The 18,775-nt window shown below is 35.0% G+C and overlaps 1 protein-coding gene across 3 annotated transcripts in view; it reads left to right on the top strand.

The window, feature by feature from the left end:
• Nucleotides 1-18,775, top strand: part of ZZZ3 (zinc finger ZZ-type containing 3) — a 60,117-nt gene that overhangs the window by 1,128 nt on the left and 40,214 nt on the right. The window lies entirely within an intron of this gene.

The following is an 18,775-nucleotide window of genomic DNA, read 5'->3' as shown; positions in this document are numbered from 1 at the left end:
GGCGCCCAACTTCCTAGCGCCAACTTGGCTGTGCCTCTCACCGCTCCAGCGCTGTTTTCGCGGCTTCCAGCTTCTGTTAATATGCCGAGGTCCTTTGGCCCTTGCTCGACCAACATGCAGCCTTAAGCCGTGCCCTTGCTCCTCACAAACACCTGTGCCTTGCTGTTACTTCTGTATTCATTCAGGTTTTTGCTGTTGAACCCAGACTGCACCTACCTTGTGGGAGCATTGATGTTTAAGGTTGCAAGGGTCCATAGAGAGAGATTCTCAACATTAGAAATGTCATCTCTTTTGAGACTAAGATATGTGTCACATTATATCCCAAACTTGTGAAATACATTCCTGATTGGTGTTTGGGAAAATAGTTCTAGTAGTATCAAAGCATCCCAGCAGCTCAGCAATATCCCCTTTGTCTCCTGATGTCTTTTAGGGGAGAGCATCTGTTTCTGCTTCTTCCTTACGATGTCTCATATTCTGTCCCTGATTATCCAGGAACGCCAGCAGTTTTTGTAGTCTTGGAGTATAACTCCATGTTTTACTAATCTGATTTTAGGCTGCAACATAACTGATACTAAACTTTTATGACAGAATTTGTTCTTGAGGCTTTGAAGTTTCAAGCTTTATTTTGGAAGTATGCTTGCATTTATTATTTTGGCTTAGCAAAATTTGATTATTTTCATAAGCAAGTGGAACTTCTCAGAAAATAAGTTAACAAGTTACTGTTGTGATTTATTTTCAAGTAGCTCTTAATCTTACTGTACTCTGTTTCAGGTTAATAATATTAGTATTTGCTTCATCAGAAGTGGAAAAAAAGTGATGTGTGTGTGTGTGTTAAACAGGAGGGGAGAAAAAGGCAGTTCTTTTAGAGTATGTGGTAAAATGTTAAAAAAGTAGCTGTCAGGTGAAATTTTCACTCAATTGAAGTCACTCATGAAACTGCCATTACCTTAGAGCAGTTAGTAATTTACTTTAACATGTGACTTCTGTCATGTTAGTCAGAACTAGAACAACTTTGGTTGTGGGCTTGCTCCAGCACTGTCATGCTTGTTTCATAAAAGCATTTTGTGTCTTGAATTTACAGTAAGACTTTATTTGAAGGACTGTTACACCATATTCCCGTGTTTGTCAGTGAGGAGCAACAGTTATGATGTTAAGATAGAGAGAATGTATGTGTCTAATTATTTAGTCCAATATAGGTAGTTGTTGCAATTCTCAGTTGTACCTGTATTAATGGAAACGATTTTTCCTTTGCCTTGCATACTTCAAGTGTGTAATTACTAAAAGAGAGGCTGTGTTAAATAGCTTAGTTACTAAGCTATTTAGTCACTAAGTTCAGTCATATGTTTCATCTTGTAATTTTTAACATTCTTCTTTAATGAAAAGAAATAGCAAATAGAATTTTTAAGCTCAGTGTTACTACAGATTTTTTGTGCAAAGTAATTATTTCACAAAGTTTGGGAATGTATCCTAGTATGGGCTTCTGTTCTACAGCTGAACAGCATGTGACTGCTCTGATACTTATCAGTGTTTCTAACATACTTATGTAGTGAGGTTCCAGTCTGATGACCATAGTCTCATACAGAACGAAGGCTTTACTCTCCCAGTATTTCCAAGAGACTTAAAGGTTTTTTTCTATTTGTGGTTCCTCCAAATAATTCTAAGTACTTTGGTTAGGCTGACTTATGGTCAGTAAGAGCTGTCTGGTTGATACAAGGTGGAAGGAAACTTAGCCTACTCTTGTTGGATAAGGGGAATAAGAAATGTTTGTAGAAGTACTTTGAAAGTTGGAACAGAAGTCTTTGTAGTCTGCCCTACTTCCAATCCTTGGGTTTTTCTTGTTTTGTAAATTAGTCTTTCACAATTTAAAAGCTCTCTTTAAAGTTGTTAGGGCTAATGTATTAGAGTTTTCTTTGTTTTGGTTTTCCCCAGAAATGGAAGTCTTTGCATCCTATGGGAACTGATGTTACAGATCTTTCAGGTCCTAAAGAATGAGATTTGCAAGAGAAAAGTTTTTCAAGAGAAAAAAGTTTAAAGTATTTAGTACTTGCTTATAGCCTTAAATTTACATTGCACTCACAGTTTTAGAAATGGCAGAACTGTTAACACCTATGTCCTCCTTTTTATAGGGTTTGATTAAATGTACTTAGGTTGTACCAGACAGATATTTGTAGAACATGTCCTTAAAAACCTTGAAGAAGAAAAATTCTGCCACCTCTGTAGGCGGGAGTGAAATTGCGGGAAGTGAGAAACTTTCTCACTTCTATAGTGAGCAAGTTGTTGGTTTTTGGTTTAGTTTTTTTTTTTTTTTTTTAGTTTCCAAATTAAGTGTTCTTTGATGGAAATCAGAACAAGAACTTGCTTCTGGTAAAGTCTACACTCTGACACTTAAGAATGTATTGTTCTAGTTTTAAGAACATTGTAAATATGGTTTCTGCTTCCAAAACTGCCTTGGTTTTCGAAGAACCATCATGAAAGTTTATTTTAGTTTTATGCAGAGCTGAATGTGAAAGAGTGTATTCGCTTATTGGACACTATTTTTCAAACAAAAGGCCTTTTTAAAAGGTTCTCTGATGAAGTGCAGCTTTGTTATTGAAATACTTAGTTTCAGTTTTATAGTGTAGTAGGCTGATAAATTGTACGGTTTCAGTTCAGAAGTTGTGTATTAGTTGACAGTTTGCATTTCACTAGTTTCCCTTATACAAACAATTTGACATACAAGATTTTTTTTATATCTTCAGAGAAAAAGCTTATGTCTTAACTTAAAATAACTGTTATTTAAAGTTAGTATTCTGGTGCTTATAATGAATTCAGTTAAACACAGAAGAACAGAAAGGTCAGCTGCTCCAGTCCTCTGGTCTTCAGAAGTGTACTGTTCCCTCTGATGACCAGGTTCCTCTTGGTGTTGCTTATTTCAGCAGCTCATCACCCCCCAGTTAAAGTTCTACCTGATACTCAAATATTTTTGCTTTACATTAAGCTGATTGGTTTGTGTTTTCTTGCTTCAGAAAGCAGTTGATTCTTCTTGTAGCGTGTTTTATCTATTACATTGCCATTAGCTGCTCTCCATCTTTTCTGATGTACTGAATTTCATTATAGGACATATGATTATGAGTGTTGGCAAGACAGACAATTTGATCGTCAAAGATTTTAAAGATATTTTTACTAGTTGAAATTTAAATACAGTATTCAAACACAAATATTTGTTTTGATTAGTGTGTGCACGTATACCAGACAAACTAGTGGTAAAAAAGGTAAAAGCCTACCTTACATCATTAGAGCAATGGGATTTTGTCAGTCTTTTACAGCTTTGTACCTGATTCACATCTCTTAAATGTAGTGATTTGAACTTTGTTTACAACTCTTAATTTTAGTTAGAAAATGTAAAATTCAAAAAGAAAATTAATGTTTTTGAGAGTTTGACTGTTGGTACATAAATGGTAACATCCTGCTTTTGGTTGTTACTTTGTCTTTATTGGTGGGGGTGTGTGTGTATAAATATGTTTATGTAAGAGCTGCATTTTTCAGAGCTAGGGGATTTTATTTTTGAAGTGTCTCTGTAGTATCTTTAGTATAAGAAAGAAAATCAAGGATATAGCTCAAATTCAGAATTGGAGGAGCCATGCAAGTGTGTTACTGTGCCACAAACAAATTCATTAAAGGGGGAGAAGTGTGGTAGAACGTCTCCAGTATATTTGTGTTTGAAAGATACTGTGCCTGCACAGTGGTGTTGAAGCCAGAAATTTTATCTCCACAGCTAAAGAATCTAGAAACTCTAAAAATAGATACTGTCAGAGAAGGTTTGCCTTGCTGGTTAGTTACTTATTAATGACATGCTTTAAGGACATTTCAAATTGAAGGCATGCATTGAGTGGAATTGTGCAGGTATATTTTCCCTATTTAATCCTGTTTAGTCTTTCAATTTGTGACCTCGATGATTGAACAAAGCAGATTTACGAACCGCCTGGCCAGTACAAACCTGGAAGGGAATACAAGCATTAGATTGTGAAATGGTTTTGACAGATTCGATGAATAACCGTAACCAAATGAGATGCAGTTCAGTAAAGTGAAACACAAAATAGTATATTTGGGTAGCAACAATAAACTTAGATATGAGAAATAACTCATTGGGCAACAGTCGTGCAAATAAGCAGCTACATCACAAAGTGACCACAAAGAAGTTAAGACAGCTCTATGAAAAAGCAAGACTCATACTGTGTATGTGTGTGTGTGTGCGCATGAGTCATATATGAACGGGATTGTTGTCGCACGTAGTATACAAGATTCTTGTGCAGTACTCAGTGTAAGGCCTCAGCAAGTGTATTGTCTCCATTTTTGTTACTCCAAACAGATTTGGACCAGTTGGAGAGTATTTAGAGAAGAGTTTCAATAATGACCTTTAAGGAAAGCCTGAAAGAATTGCACTTGTTCAGTCTGTAGTGGAGGTGGGGAGACATAAGATTAGGCTTCAAATATAGTAAAGATTGCTACAGAGAAGAATGTAGACTGTTCTGTCTAGGTAGGGTAAAGAATAATGGTCCTGGGGAGCACGAAAGGAGATTTCAATATTAGGAAAATCTTTCCATCTCTATAGATAGATAGTTGCAGGTTTACATGTAGGAGGGAAGCAGTGGGATATCTGTTGTTGAAAGTACTCTAGAAAAGGTTAAATACTCTCTTATTAGAAGTGATTTAGGTATGGTTGGTCTCTCACTGGCACAGGAGGTAGGATAACTTGTTAGTGTTAGATCTCCACATTTTAATGGTACTTGCTATTTTTCTGGTCATGATTTTAGAAAACAGAAGTTCATAGTGGAGAAAAAAAAGGAGTGATGTGACAGCTTGAAAGATACAGATTTTTTTTTAAAATCATCAAATATATGAGTAAAAAAGTTTTTTTGTAAAGCATTTATGAAAGCTTTTTGTAATATTGAAAATAACTTCAACAAAATCTTCATTATAGATTAATATTTTTTTGGCTTACCTTTATGTGGATTTTTTTATGATCCAGTAGAAATAAACTGAACTAGAGTAGAAGTCTTTCAGAAGACTTAATTGAAGAGAAGCTAAGTTCAAAATATTAAATCCATGAAGACAGGGAATCAGGTGCATTCCAAGCAAGAAGAATTCGTTATATAAATATGATGTTATTTAAAATTGGTTTATGTTCCATGAACCAGAAGTAGATTTCAGTCTTTCATGCCCATTACTGTGTAACAGACACAGTATGGAAAAGCCTTGAATACAAATGTATCCCTTTTACTACATACTCTAGTTGTAAATAAAATTTCTCCTTTGAGATATTTTTAAAGTGGTTTTAAAATATTTCATTAAATTAGAGGAACTAACATTGAAAAGAGTTATTAAAGCTTCTTAGGGTTAAAAGTACTGATCAGTTTGATAAAACTGTCTTTTGAACCAAATTTACTTATTGTATTATTCTGCACTTTTTCTATTCAAAGGCATCCACCTACATTCCATATGACCTTGATGAAGCTTTTCTGGTTTTTGAAATTTGACAAAGCTGCCTTCGGCTTGATGATGAATGAAGGACAGGCTCTGTCTCACATGTGCATATGCACTGTGAGTATGAAGAAGGTTAAAGTAAAAAGAAATTAATATGTTCTCAGCATTTAAAGGGTGTGGAGAATTTAGATAAAGTAATGCTTTCAATCTGTCACTGCCTAGTTGTAATTAGGCTTTCAGGGTATTTTTCCATCTCACCAATGATACGGATTAAACATTATATGTACTTTCACTAAACAGGGTATCATCATTCTGTTTGTTGTAATTGATGAGAGGTTGGTCACTAACCCATTGAGAAACAAAACATTGCTGACATGTCATTGGTTTCAGATACTTTATTTCAGTTAAATAAATGGAATCTCAAAGCTGTTAATGAGAATCCCATTTCTGAAAATCAATGAAGGGAGCATGCAAACACAATTTGCCATGTTAGAATTATGTCAGAAAAGGAACTTATTCCTTTCTTCAAATTTTAAGTCTTCTAGGGATTTTCCTTACATATATCAGTACAGTACAAAGGCTTTTTTTATAGAGCATTATAAAGAGGTCACAGTATCTCATGCAGTAAGGGCATAAAAGCTTAAGTCTTAGGCAGAGACAGATGTACCTATTCTGTAAGCTCCACCTGAAGAGTTGTAACTTAAAAGAATTTGTCAGACAGAACTGTCTGAAAATGACTGATTTAACCTGGAATTTGGAGAAGCATTTCTTGCAGAATGGGCTGGGGCAGTGTTTAGGCAGTGACTGACTATTCTCAGTTATTTTCAGTCCTCAATCTCGTTTGTAGTTTGGTTAACTTTTTTTAATTATTAATTTATTTCATAGAGTTTCATTTTTTTTTTAAACTTCTTTTCTGTTTTAAGATAAGCATTCTGTTTATTACATCATTTTTCTGGAATTTCTGCTGTATTATCTGCATTAAAAAAGATACAGAAAAGTTGAAAAAATCATTATTCACAGTGTCATTAGGGAGGCTGCAGTAATGCAATTACTTTTCATATATGCTTGCATAGTTTTAAATTCATCTATGAGGAAGTGGTTTGTAACAAAACAAAATGTACTTATCTCATTTTTCTTCAGTGAAGTCAGCTGAGAATTTGTCTGGATCATATAAGCAGGAATCCACTGATCCTTTGTTAAGAGGATTCCTAAGATACATCAGTTAATGTCATTTTATCCAGTGTGGCTCATGTCTCATTGATTTTCTGCTTGAGAGGTAACTCTGATGATCAGACCTTTGTGTCCTGCTTTTAAGATGTAGCTCATAATTGAATTTAGTTGCAGTTAGATCAACTGCCTTTTAAAAAAACTCTTCTTAGGTTGTTGTATGTCTGTATTTACTTGGCCCAGGAAATTTTTTAAAAGAAACTATCCCAAAAGGTCAGGAGATTATCCATGAGAAAAAGGAGAGCTCTGGAGAGGCTTTGTAATATTCTTGGTACCATTTTCAGTTTTGATTCCTGTGTCACTATAACTTTGTTATATGATAATCATGTGGACATTTTTTTCCCATCCTGTCCATTCTGTCAGTAGGCTTAATATGCAGAAGTGTTATGAGGTAGAATGTAATACCTGTTTGCCTATCCTCCCTTAATGTGTCCTTTACTCTGTGTGGGCTGTAGTTTCAGCTTACCTAGCTGGTTAGCTCTTGCTACTGCTTTGAAACAAAAGTTTGCTTTTCTTATACTTGGAAATTAACTTTCGTTGAAGTCTGGACAGCTGTTTCTCTTTGACCTTCACTGACTTTATTTTCAATAATGAGAAGATGTCAAAAAGAGCCCAAGGGTTTGAATCAGTAACATCAGAACACACAAAGTCTATTTTTCTTTCTTTCTTTTTTTTTTTTTCCCCCTCTGATGCCTTTTTGTGCCTCAGGTTCTGTCAGTGAAGACTTGCGTCAACTAGATTTTAGTTAAATTTTCAATAGAATTTTAACAGCTTTATATTTGAGTGAACAGTAGAACAGAATGAAAATACAGTAAAATAGATGATGCTATGACCCCTGCTTTGCAGAAGCAGACATGAACATTTCCCCTAAGGATTTCACAGTTCCAGTATAATACAGCTAGGCAATACAAATAGATGGAAACATTGAGAAGGTCGAATTATTTCCTGTGAATCAGTTATAAAATAGTTTTGTCCTTAATATGGAAGATTAGGTTCCAAGTTAAAAGAAGTAACTATTCTTTTTACACTTAGGAAGCATAAGGGAATGCCTGAGAGTAAGGCTTCACATTACAGCTAACCTGATCCAACAGCTATCTGTCACCTAAATACACAGTTTTGACCCCTGCTTTCCACTGGCACCTGTGCTCATTTGACCGTTACAGTAAACCTGTTTAGTGAGCTAAGCCAGCAGAAAAATAATGGCTCCTTCTAGGGGTTTGTATTTTTTAAACCAGCTTATTGTGAGGTCAGATTGAATGCTAAAGCAAATGCATGGGAAAAATCAGGATGGTGAGCCTGAGAGTGGGATTATCTCTGTTTTGTAAATTAAATATCTTAACAGTAAAATGAAACCTCACCTGGGAAGTCTTGTTGCAAAATTAGAGAATGATTGAAGACTCACCAGAGTGTGAATCAACTTTGTTGATGAGGAATGAGATGATAGGTAGGTGTGGCTTTGCTCCATTAGAAAAGAGGGAAAGTGGTGCCTTGGACAAAGCAGTAGACTAAGGAAATGCTCTTCAGAGAAGTCTCTAAATGGATTTAAGTGAAGCAGGGGTAGAGAAAAGATAATTCCAATACATATGACAAGATCCTCATGAGAATTACCCGATTGGCATAACAATGGAAACCTTTCTAAATCAAAGTAAAGGCTGAAAGAGAGTTCCATTATTACAAAAGGTGTTTGCCATTGGATCTTCCTGACCTTCATAGTCAGTGAATATGTAACCTTCAACATAGGCTCCTGGATTGGCGTAACATACTTTTAATTATTACTCTGTTAATTCACACAAGAATTTACTATCTTATTTCTTTAGTGGCTGGTTAAATACATGGGCATTGTAGAGTTGATCTTTCTCATCTCTTAAGAGTGAATAAAAAAATGTATTTAGTGTTTTCTTCAATTGAAAAAAGATAATCCAATCTGCATGCATGCAGAACTCCAGAAAGAAAGTAGTGCCCATCTTAACTGGCATGTGATTAAAAAGGGGGATTTTTCAGACAAAACAAGCAAGTGTTTTAAATGTTATAAGATAGTCAGAGTTGTTTATTTCAATGAAATATTTTAGTGATATTTTAATAAAACTATTTCAGTTATCACAAAAAAATAACACTCTGATAGTAGTCTAGAGACTATATAAATCTGATGACTCTTGATTTCACTGCTGTCTTGAGTCAGATTTGTAGAAGGATCTCACAAAAATGAGCAAACAGATGGTAAAACAAGAAGCAGAAACTAATTTTCAGAAAAGCATGAGAGTAAAATAATTTTATGCAAAAAAAAACCAACCCTGACTCTAAATCTATTACTGCCCTGGAAAGTGTTCTAATAGACATTTCTGTACAAACATCAGCTTGATTTTCACAAGCTGTGAAAAAAGATAAATATCATTATTAGGAAAGAGGTCATAACATAAACCATTACTGTTCTTTGTTATAAAATCCATGGCATACATAGGCCCTGCTTTGAATGTGATTATCCCACACTGATCTGCCTGCCAGACTTAGTACAGAAAAAGGCAATAAGAATAATAAAAGGTTTGGGATAGCTTATCTATGGGAACACCAAGGAGATAAGCCAAATAAAATATCAATTAATCCTGGGAGTGTAGAGTAAAGGTGTGTCCTCAGGTCTGCCATGCCATATGTGGTCACTGTATTTCAGTACTTTCTTTGTTTCTAGATACAGTGAAACTAATTTTTAAAGGTACAGGGTTTTGGGTTATTTTTCTCCTCCTGTTATCAAGAAAGGAATGTGTTTAATTGCTTATTGCCCTAGGAGAGTAACTCATTATGTTATGAGAGCTTTGTATATTCAAGATACAGCAAAGACTCCTTAGGGGCTATATTCATACTGTATTTATTTTTATGTTTTTATCGCTACAGCATTATGCTGTGGGTAATACAGTTGTTCATAGCTGAATAATTTCATATTCTAATGCAGAAATTTTAGATGTTCTCTCAGAGAACTGACAGTTATTTTTTTGATAATATTTTTTAAAAGGTTAATCAGTTTTATGGATGGCATGTAAATTACATTTGTCAAGTTAATTCTTGATGTCAAATTCTTCAGAGTTACTAAGGAGCACACTTAGCAGTTAGTTTGACATAGCACTGTTAAATTCTTTAGGATAGTTTGAAAAACTGCCTTAGAAAGGGTCAGTAAGGCTTTTTTAGGACATCACTGGCAAACTGTAAACGACTTATCTTTTAAAAAGCTGTGTAGAGTCTTCTGCTTGATATCTTTAAAGATGCAAATGTGCATATGAGTGCGGAAGTGAATGAATGATCTTTCTTTCTAACTACTTTCATTGATTATTTTCAAATTCATACTACAAAAATTCCAAACTGTATCTATGTCAAACTCAGAAAGCCACTAGTCAAATTGGTTTTGGTCTTCTAAGAAGTAAGTAATTTGCTGTAATCAGAGCTCTATACCTGAATATTTCAGTAGGATAAAAATCAGAAAAAAAATTCCATTTTACATTGTATTTTTATAAGTCAATATGTAATTCCATAGTAAATACCTTAGCCATTTAGTCTAAGCTTCATATAATTTTTTCAGAGTAGAAGTTTATAAATGTGTTGTCACTGGAGACATTTTTTGAGCAATCTGGTGTGCATTTCAGAGTCAAAGCCTATGCCTGTGGAGAGCAAGAACCTAACTTCAAGTGCAGATTTTGTACTGCTGTTGTTGGGTTAGCCATTTAGGAAACTGTCTGAACTCTGACAATCTGCTCTCGTATTTGCTTAGGATAGGTATGGAAGCTGTCTAATTCACACCATCTGAATCAGCTTATGGCAGCTCCTTCCCATTGCCTGAATCTGTGATAAAATGTGGTGAAAATAGACGGTAGCTCTCTTTTCCTTTGTTCCCGTGCTTTGAGACGTTCTCTAGTAGCTGAACCTGGAACTTGAATAGCCTTTTAATGTTGCTTCAGTCTTTTTACCTGCTATTACAGGGTAATTGCGAGGAATGGTTGGGTGAGCATCTCTTTTTTATTTTTGGAAATAGGTATTATTAAGAATTTTAGATACAATATACAGACATATATCTTTATACAAAAGTTTAAATGCCCTAATTGTTATTTTATTAAAATATCATATTTTGCACTGTATTATTGAATTAGTAACTGATGAAGTATAAAATCAGTGAAATACTACTCTCTAGTCATGAGTCCTGTTGAGACAAAGGGTGAGAGTCAAAAGTCAGAAATTATTGCAGTTTCAGGAAATGAAAATGCGAAAAGGTAAGATGCTTTTAAAACCTTGGAAGTCTCATGTTTCATTAGGATAGATAAAACTTGGCTTACTAGCACAGAGTTGTATCCATTTGAAACATCTATGACATTGCAGTTGAGAAGGTATACTTTATGGAGTAGCTTTCCATCATTGATAATACCATGGATCTTTTTCCAAGAACAAAGGAAAAATAAATATATACAAGCAAAGTCATAAAAAGTGGAGGAGAAGTGGGAGCTCTGAGTAAAACACACAGATTTTGTTCTACCAATACAAAAACCAAAAGTGAAAGGGCTAAGAGGAAAGATTTAAAGCTGAAGTTGCTATGAGAGTTTCATTGAGTATCTGACCTTGGAGCCTTTCCTTTTTACCTGGATGGTTGTTTATCCTCATTTGTAAAAATGAAAACTTGGAATTCTCTTTTACAAACACATCAGTGGTATATCTTGAAAGCTAAAAATTTCTTGGAGTTCTAGGGAAAACAGGGATAATTCATGGAAGAGAAATCTGTTGAAGTTTAGTAAATTGATAGAAATCATATATGACGAAGAGAACTCTGAGCTAAAAATAGTTGCAAGCTGGAAAGGTGTTGTATACAGCAGCTCTTCTCTAGCCATCTGCTTATGGATGCTGATGGAGACAGTACTGACTGAATAAGCTTTTGGTCTGGCTCAATGTGAGAAAAGAGTTTTGAACTTGAAGTGGAAAATACTTGATTTGCTTTTGAAGTTAGTGAGGAAGAGGTTTTGAAAGTGGATAATTAACATACAAAGGGAATTGAGTGTAGAACTGCATAGGTGATAGATATGTTCCTGTCCTTCAGTGATAATAGGTAAGTAACTTGTGCTCTGTAAATGTAGTTCAGTATCTTAGTATTTGGAGCATAGATCATTTTTATAAAGTGTCAGATAAAGTATTCAGCAAGTGGGAAGGGATAATGGAATCGAAATGAATTTTACACTTTGTAGGCATTCATTTTATGCTTGAACAGTGAGCATAGTTTTGAAAGCAAATAGTCTTGGGTGCAGGAAATCATAAACTGAGCATGCAAAACAAAATAACCCCAAAGAACAATAATAATCAAAGCAGAATACCTTGGTATTCCTTGTATTACAAAGTTAAGTATAGAAAGCAAAAAGAAAAGCATATAGAGTGTAAACTGTATTTGTATTCCAGCAATGTGTTGACAGGTTAATGGTGGGTTTAGAGTAACAGTGTGAAATCTCAGAAATGCTTTGAAATGCGTTTTTAATCTATAAAATACGTATATTCAACAATTTAATTATATATCTGGAGAAGAAACAGCTGATACAGAGTACTGTGTGAAAAGTTTTACTCTTCTGGCTGATTATTTCAACATAATTAATTTGTGACTTTTAAAGATTAAGAAAGTGTGCATCAGACTGATCTGATTTTTTTATTGTGCCAAGGACTGTAGAAATTGCAAAATTAATGAGCAAGTCTAAAGATTATTTATCAGTGGTCACAGAAAAAAGAAAGACCTGTAGTTATGGAGCAAAAATGCCCCAAACCTCTTCTGAGTTTTTCATAGGGTGGTAATGGCATTTTATGCCAAATTGTTTATAATGAAAAAAAAGTTCATATTGAGAAAGTAAGCAGTAACTAAAAGGCTGAGATTTTAAGTCTAAATGCAGGCAAAACAGAACTTTCTCTGTATTTCCAGTTAGTACTGTAAGCATAGGCAAGGCAGAATACAGAAAACCCAGGAAATTAAATGCAGCGTGTTGTTTATCAGTGAGTGTACTGGCCTACAAAGATTTTCTGAGCAGAGCAAGAGAAGAAGGCAAAATAGCAATCAAGCAAAACAAAATTCCACACGATACAGTCATAGACCTATTGGAATAATATATATTTGAATAAAAAAGGAAAACAGATTACCATTGTACTGATAAATGAAGGAAGTTCTGGCAGCTATCCTATTTGGAAGTAGTTGGATGTAGACAGAAGCAGCTAGAAAAAGCAATGTACAAGTTGAACTAGGACCACTGTTACAATAAAGTTTGGGTTTTTTTAATTTAAGGCCTCTATTGGACTAGATGATCAACACATTGCTGGAATACAAATACAGTTTACACTCTATATGCTTCCAGCCCCTACCATTCTGTGATTCTATGAATAAGCACACTTCCTTATGATAAAATGATATTATTTTACTTATATTTGGAAAAAAAAGACAAAAATTTTACTGGACACGCTGCATTATTGTATAGAAGACTTGAGAAGTTTCAAATGTCTGGTTTTTGTCTTTTTGCTTATTGTAGATGCATCAACAATTTTGGTTTATTGTACAAATTGTTTTTACTATATACATGTTATGTTTTGTTTTTATGTACTCTCAGCCCAATCACCTTCATGTACCTTAAACTCAATTAAATCCTTAGGTTTGTTCATTCCTCTATTACCAGTAGGTATGTTGTAATTAAAAGGAAATAATGTGATAATATTCGTACAAAAAGTTGTGATTTCTGGGCCTGGAGACAGGACAGCAATTAAACAGTCACTGTTGCTTTAAGAGCTTTTAAACTAATGCAGTACCTTCAGTACTTGCCAGTTGAAACTTCAGGAATCCAAGTAGACTGAAATATGCATAATGATCTTTAGACCATTCAGAACACTTAAATACAGACTGAACAGAGGGTGAGAATATTGAACTAAAGAAACCTGTTTGCTTAAGTCGGTGTTTGTTCCAAAGCAGGTTTCAGAACGAATCTTAAGGATAAATTGTAAGACATTGTTTGTAAATGCTGATACCTATGGTTCTGTCTAGATGCCAAAGCAGTGGGAGGAAATTTCTGTCTGCCTTCAAGCACTCCTGGGGAGTCAGGCTTGTTCTTGATGTACATGATGGTGACGTCATGCTCACAAAGCATGAACATGCTCAAAACTGCCCTGAAAGCCTGTCTGCAATGACAAAACTGTCATGTATTGCTATATGTAGTTAGTAGTTGTTCTGGATATAAGACGAAACAGCAAAAAGTCAATGAAAATAAACTCTATCCTTTATGGAAGATTGGAACAAAAAGTTGAATGAGTCTTTTTCCCCAATTCATTGTTTTGAGAACTGCAACAATGGGTTCTAGCATAGAGATGTATCAGTGAAATATTTCAACAGCTGTCTATCTCTGACTAAAGGTGTTTCAATGCAGAAATCAGCTGTTTCTCTTCTGGCTGTGCACCAGAGACTTGACTGGATATAACAAAGTCAGTTGTGCTATACAATATTATTAACATATCAAAGTCAGTCATAACACAGCCACATGAGCATATAAAAGGTCTAGGACTCTTAAAACTGTCAATCAAAGAGCAACATAAGGCAAGGCCTTTACGCTTGGACTTGATCTTAAAGATCTTTTCCAACCTAAGTCGTTCTGTGACTTTATGGTAGCGGGCTACTACAGTGTATAGGTTCAAGGTTAAAGCATAGTTTGTCTAATAGGATAGTCCATTACTTTCCAGAGCCCCCAGCATTTGAGAAGGCATCTCTTTGGTTACATCGTAAGTGGTGCCACAATTATCTATGCAATATCAGCTCTTATGTCAAGCAATGCCTTTAATTCTGTGAGCATGAAAAGGAGCATGTCAGAAGACACAGCAGGACCACAGCATAGCTGTGACAAACTTAATGTCTTTTATTCATAGATGCCAGGATAGTTCTAAATTTCCTTTCTACCTCCAGTCTGTCCAGTGTTTTAGGCATTTAGAGCCATAATTTAGGTCAGAAGATGTCTCACTCTTTGTTTACTGTTATGATTGGGTAACATTTGAACCCCTTGGCCAGCTTAGCAAGCTCTCTAATTTTGTCTGAGAGTGAAGATCTCAGAAGTGTAAAGAGTTTGCAGCTTTCATGGAAGTTGAAGTCCCTTTTTTAGGGAGGATTGCAATTTGAGCTCAGCAGGTCCTTGCTGTACATGGTTTGATAGCAATCTAGTTAATATGTGTATAAATTGGAATTGGCCACACCATCCTTAGGTTTTGGAAATGGCCAGAGGAAGGAACATGAAGTTTTTCAAAATGTTGGAGGTGAGACGTCTGGCAGAACCGGGTTGCATTTAGGATTAAAAAGAGCCAGCCCATAGGGTAGCAGTTTTGCTGATCTGCTTATTATATGTCTTCTAGATTGAGTCCAAAGTATTATCAGATGGAAAATAAGTCATTAAAGCATTTTTTGTGATTGGAGATAAGTTGGACAATATCCTTCCTTCTCACTTTTTTTTTTTTTAATTTGAGGACACGGGATATTTTAAATTTTAATTAAAAAATGAGAACAAAACCACTTTAATTTTTATATAGCTTTCAAAATATTTTAATAGGAACCACTGTATGCCTCATGCTCATGTTCTCCAAACTCTTTGGTTTTGTACTTGCTTACTTTACTTACTTTAGAACCCATGCAACAGCACTCCTGGGCACAACCCACACAGAATACCTGGTTGTGTGTATGTAGTAGTGCCCTATCCTGTATGTTAGTGTTTCTCATTATGCTTGCGTTCTGAGACTTATGTAGCTGGTGCTGTAATTTTGCATATAAAAAAAGTGTATTAACTGGTGTATTTCAAATGCATGCCCTTGACTGAAAGTCATCTGGAATGGAAATATATTCTATACAGTATTTAATAGAATATGCATATTGTGGTGTATTTCATAGGGTACCATATCTGCAGTCACTGCTGAGAAAGTCTGTCAGAGGAGATACTTCCTATGTGGTATTCTGCAAAAATGAACAGAGTGGTTTATCTCAGGCCTTTAAAGAAAGTAAAGGAGCACTGTTTTTTTTCATCAACTTCATTTTCATCTGAAAGCTGTTAGTAGGGTTATTAAGTACTTGATGATCCCTTAGAATTGCAGCCTACCTGTAGGAAAAGATAAATGTCTTTTTCTACTTGATGTTTTCTGCATATTGCAATAATTATTTCATTAGGAACTAAATAATATTTGTCCTGTTTATTTGTAAAAAAACTATGTTCTACCTGTGGTTAAGAGATTAAATGCTATTAGAGTCTATTCTGCTAGAATAACATTTTGATAAATGGTTACTGCACGTTACTGCAATTAAGTTAGTGTAATTAATTTTATAATGAGCTTTTCAAGAACCTATGTGATTTTATGTATCTCAAAGATGTTAGTCACAAGTTCTGGTAATCCTGCACAGGAGATGTTCTTTGGATAACAGCAGAGCTATTTAGCAGCTGAATGGTTTCACATGAAAAAAGCGTATTATAATTTAAAATGGATTTTTCACCTAGGATGATATAGTGGAGTGGGTAGGTGGGGTGAGAGGGTGTACAGTGATGGCCAGTGGGTGAAGTTAAGCATGATTTTAAGTGGCATATGGAAGTTAGTTATGCAGTCTGGTTTTAGTTTTCTTGTTGAGTTAATTGTATCAGACAACAGTTGCTTTGACTGATTAGTGCGTTCATTAAGGGTGTTTATTTAAGTCTTCAATTTGTATTAAATGATGTCACAGTAATTGAACCTTTTCTCATTTCTCTAGTAATTTATGATGAAGCAGTACTAGATGGAGCATTGAAGTGTGGAACGTAGCTTAGTGTTCCTAGGGCTGTAGTATCACCTTACAAAGTTCACATCTTCACCTATGGTTCTGGCTACATGATCACACTCTTGTGCTGTAGAACGTTGTCCTTTAATATGACCTGCAAGAAAAATAGATCCATCTGAAAAAAAAAAAAAAGATGATAGTTTCATCTCAGACCTATTTGTAGGTTCATTTCCTAGTATAGTTTCACAAATGTTTGTGTTGACAGAGTTGTATTTGTGACAGATAATTAGAGATAGGTGCTGTGTATAGATTGTGACTAGTTAAGGTCCCAGATTCTGCCTATCTCCTTCTTCCAATGATTCCCAGTTCCATTTTCCATCTTTCACAGTTGTGATCTATCTTCTAGCAGTTCTTCAGGATTCTAGTTGATGTCTTTCTCCAGTCAGCATCCACTCACTTTGCTAATGTAGCTACTCTCCTTATTCATGTTTAGCGTTTACCTTAGCCTACCTTCATCATTATTCCACCGGGATTTTTGTTCTCAGGAAGATGCTTCTCTATCCCAAATTCCAGTTTTTTACTCCAAAACATGGAGATAGAAAAACTTCTTGAGGAGTCAGATGTGTCTTAAGCAGTGAGAGGGATTCAAAAAAAAATCTGTATTTGTGCACAGAAATGACTAATTATTTTGACTGAGAATTGAGGAGAGCGGCAGCAGGGCAGGAATATCAGTCTGAGGCAGATGCTTCAATGTATGATTTCAGTACAAATTCTATTTTTGCCAAGATTTAAGAAACTGAAAGCAATTTAGGGTTCATCTGTAAGAAAAAGTTTGATAGGGTGGATACTTTTCTTGAGTTCTAATGTACAGTTAGACTTGTGTAATTCATACGTAGTTTTATATGAAGTAACTTTGCAACCTTATCTTGGAATCACTGCTAAAGCAATGATGCTTTCATTGTATCCATCCTCCCAGTGAATTTTCTCATGCAAGTAGCTGAGTGAGAAATATCAGTGCAGTCAGCCGTTTTGATAACCCACTGCTGACTGGAAAGGATACAAAGGAACCGATGTGCATTGCTAGTCATTTTCATATAACTTGCTGGTTTGACCTTTATTTTGTGGTTTTAGAGAAAGAGGAGTCAATGTAAGACCATGGAGAAGAGGAGGTTAAACTTTTCTTTGTTCTCACTCAACAACATATATGCTTACTCGTCCCTTCCTTTCTTGGTTTTCCCCAGGAAGAACTGGAAACAGTTACTTCCATAAGAAGATTCTTTCTAAAGATACATTTTTCCTCTTATCTAAGAACAGGTTTGTCTTGCCTGCTGAACTCATTTGTCTTAAGGAAAAGAATGAGCATGTTGAACTACCCGTTACGGTTCTCTGGGTTTTGGTTTGTGGTGAAGTGGATCCCTTGCTAGTTCGCTAGTTTTTAAAACCCATTGATAATTTTTCCATACTATTCTAAATTTATTTATTTATTTTTCTTTATTTCACCTTGCTATCCTTATATGTAAGACATATATAAATAGATATATATAAACAAGAGTAGTCTCATGCTGACAAACTATATTTTGACTGTACTAATGTAATTTTATGACTGAAATCTCAGAGCGATTCCAGACCTTGGAGCCTTGTAACATTTGTTTATTTTTTTACTTTTATGGTGTTCAAAATTTCATTATAGCTTTAAGCTGTTTTTTTTTTTTCAAGTAAGATCTTTGCAGTGTTTTTCGATGGAGGTTATTTCTATCATTTGAAAGTTCTACTTGTTTTGTTGTAATGTATAATCAGAAAAATAAAGTGCCTTCTCCAGAAAACTTAATTTCTTGCTAATGTAGTTATGTTAAGCTCAGTATGTGTGGGAAGAGATGCTGGCGTACTCTAGATGTGATAGACTGGTGAATATAATTTGTTAAATGGAATTCGTCTCTAATTTAGTAATACCACTTTGCTAGGAAGTGATATGCTTTATATTGGAGATGAATCAAAGTCCTGATATTCAGATGTCTGTGCAGGTTCTCTTGTGTTCAAAGGTGGGTTTGTTTCATTTTTTTGTCTTGGGCAAATACTTCTGTAAGGCGTTAGATTGTGTTTATGTAAGTATCTTCTACAGTCTTCATTTTATGCAATAAACTTATAATTTAGAAGAATGTACCGTTTTAAATACCATACTACTGCTCTGCAGAGAATTTAAGAATTACTATTTTATACCACAGTAATAGACCAGTTTTATTTACTAGTTTAACAGCTATGAACATGCTTTTGTTTTGAGACACGCACTTAAGCAGTGCTATGCATGTGTAGCCTAATTGGGGATTT

The sequence above is a fragment of the Colius striatus genome, chromosome 10 (assembly GCF_028858725.1).
Source record: "Colius striatus isolate bColStr4 chromosome 10, bColStr4.1.hap1, whole genome shotgun sequence".
NCBI lineage: Eukaryota > Metazoa > Chordata > Aves > Coliiformes > Coliidae > Colius > Colius striatus.
The sequence above is the reverse complement of the archived record's forward strand: the minus strand, read 5'-3'. Positions and strand labels throughout refer to the sequence as shown.